General features: G+C 43.2%; 1 pseudogene; it reads right to left on the reverse strand.

The window, feature by feature from the left end:
* Window positions 1-1,543: 1,543 nt before the first annotated feature.
* On the reverse strand, window positions 1,544-2,457 carry LOC150041633 (metal cation symporter ZIP14 pseudogene; annotated as a pseudogene).
* Between the last annotated feature and the right edge of the window lie 386 nt (window positions 2,458-2,843).

The following is a 2,843-nucleotide window of genomic DNA, read 5'->3' on the forward strand; positions in this document are numbered from 1 at the left end:
CCTTTAATCATCACTGGATATTACTGGGGAAAAACAGTAGCTTATACATATTTTGCATATTAATAGATCATCATGTCTGTATTTACTTATGCATGTATTTTTATGGTATGTATACATGTGTATGACATATATATATAGTTTATATGATACAAACATGGTTTATATCAATCCATATATGTGAGAATTATATACTATCACTCCATATATATATACATATATGGCACACATACCCGTTAAGATATTTGCTGCCACATTTACAGTATGGGAGTAGAAACTAAGACACTGGTGACTTAAGTAATACCTCACATGTTTTCTATGTGGTGAAATTTGAAAATGGAAAGTGCTTCTTCCCGTCATCTTATTCATATTAAACACAATCATACATTTGGGGACATTTTATTTATTTTTACCCTTAGTACTCATATTTTCATTAATGTGATTAGCAAGTCATAAGTTTCACCTGCACTAATTCCATTTCTGATTATCCTTTGTCATAGTAAAGCAAAACTACTGCATCCCAATTCTGAAGTTCAGCTACTTTAAGTAGAAGATGTGTCCAAGAGCAGGAAGTCTGTATGATCTCCCCTTTAATACAAAGAAATATGCTCACAATGTCTTAGAAGGAAACTGGGAAGGGAAGGTGGAGCTCACTGCAAGACCACTTGTTTTCTTGTGGATCTCCTGCCTCTACATTCTATCAGTGTTAAACACAAAAGAACAGGTGACCCGAGGAATTAAACCTCTGTATTAGCTCTCCCAATAATCCTGAGACACCAGATACTGCGTGCAAATAACCAATATCCAGCATCTGGCAGGAACAAATAAACACTTCGAGACTACTTCTTTCTTCACTCACTCAGGATGATCTTTGTCTGTCTCTCTGCCTGCCCTGCTGATGTGCTCTGACTTTTAGATCTCTTTGATAGAAGTTAGAGGCAATGGAAAAATGGGAGAGATTTTTGTCTCTTGCTCATTCTCCGTAAGAACCTGTTCTCAAAATGAGCCAGTCTGAGGTACAGCAGGCATAGTTCGATGGATGTATCCCAGACTATAAATGCTTGATATTTATAACCACCCTACAACCACTGGAACCATTCTTACTTTGTAGGGTCCAAGAATCAAAATCTATTGATGCTGCTTCTAAAAAAGAGAGAGAGAACAATTGAGAGAGACAGAGACACACCCAGAGAGAGAGAGAGAGTGAGAGCGAGAGCGAGAGAGCGAGAGAGAGAGAGAGAGAGACAGAGACAGAGACAGAGACAGAGAGCGTGCGCAAAGCGAATCTTGCCCTATATGTGTCATTCAGGTCCTAGCATCCGTGTGAGAGGAGGGGTTTGGGCACTACGTAGATAATGGTTACCAAGGCAACTTCTTTCTAATACAGAGCATTTTAAACATTTTACATGTGAATGAAGACAGGTAGTGAGGGTCAAGTTCTAATTGAACTGCCTCTTCCAGGTGTTTGGGGGATACTGAGTCCCCAGGTAAGGGACTAGGCACAGTCCAGGGCCAGATGTGCAATCCCATTGGCTTCCGGCAGTGTCTACCCGATCTGGATTTGTCTTGAATACATAGAGAGGGGGGACCATGATGATAGTGAAGCCTGCAAGCAGGTCTGGGCTCTGAATGGCAAAGAAGATCAGGACCCTGCTTTTCCTTTCATCCTCCTCACAGATCTCATTCATCATAGGGAACATAACAGCCAGAGCAATGTACAGGAACATTCTTCCTAACAGTCAAAAACCCCACTTGGAAGAGAAGTGGCTGCCGGCCAGAATGCCAGAGGCCAGACCCACAGAGCAACAGCAGGCAGACAGAAAGTTGAAGAAGAGAGCTTGCTTGATGCTCATGCCAGCGTTGAGCAGAATGACAAAAATCTCTCAGCTTGTGTGGGAGCTCCTCACAGACAATGGCCACTGAGGTGCTGATGCCTTGAAACGTGGACATAGTAAAAGAGGCCCAGATGGCAGGACCATCAATAAAATAGAGGTCAGCACTGAGCCATGGTACCAATATCAGAGCACCTTTCAGCCAGTAGCAGGCACTCTGGGAAACCTGCAGATCCTGCACAGAATTAGCCTTGCCATCTAGCTAAGGGATCACATGGTCCAGATTCCAATTCTACAACTTCTTGGTCACACCCTCTTCCTGGTCCTTCTTAGAAAGAAGCATTTCAAAATTGAAATGTTTATGGACATGATGATGCTCATTTTTATACTTAAGGAAGCATCTTCAAGATCTTTTTTTTTGTATGCAGAAATCCCCAAATACCACAGCAGAGTTGGAGATAACAATCTTCCAGTGGTTTGAAATCAAAAGCCTCTGAGTGAGCTGGAAAAACGTCTTAGAGAAACAGCATTCTAATGGAGAGGGTACAGAACGTAAGGGAGCACATGGCTGATAAACTTTCTCTGTGCACCACAGGAGGAGAACTCCCTGGAGAGAGGCCAGGCTCATCAGTGAAACATTGAGGAAACCAAAGCCCAACACTTCAGTTGTACTCCGCTTGCACTCATTCTAGTTCTCATCACAGAGGCATGGTCCCAGGAATCCAGCTGCTGGAGAAGAGTGGGGAAGAACTCTTCTCAGTCTGGGACTATTGGCTGAAATTGTGGGCAGCAAAGAGATCTCTACAACTCAAGCACATTGGCAGGGTGACATTCACTCCACCTATTCCCACATCCAGAGAGTTGAGCTGATCAGGCTGCCACTTTCACTGCAAGAGGTGCTCTGGAAAAGATACAGTACTGATCAGAGGAACTGCCCAAGAAGAGGCCTGAGCACAGACAACAAGTCTCTATAGACTAAGCCAGGCCAGTAGGGCTGGTCACAGTAGTGTCATG

Source organism: Megascapheus bottae, chromosome X (genome assembly GCF_031878675.1).
Source record: "Megascapheus bottae isolate mThoBot1 chromosome X, mThoBot2.hap1, whole genome shotgun sequence".
Lineage (NCBI taxonomy): Eukaryota > Metazoa > Chordata > Mammalia > Rodentia > Geomyidae > Megascapheus > Megascapheus bottae.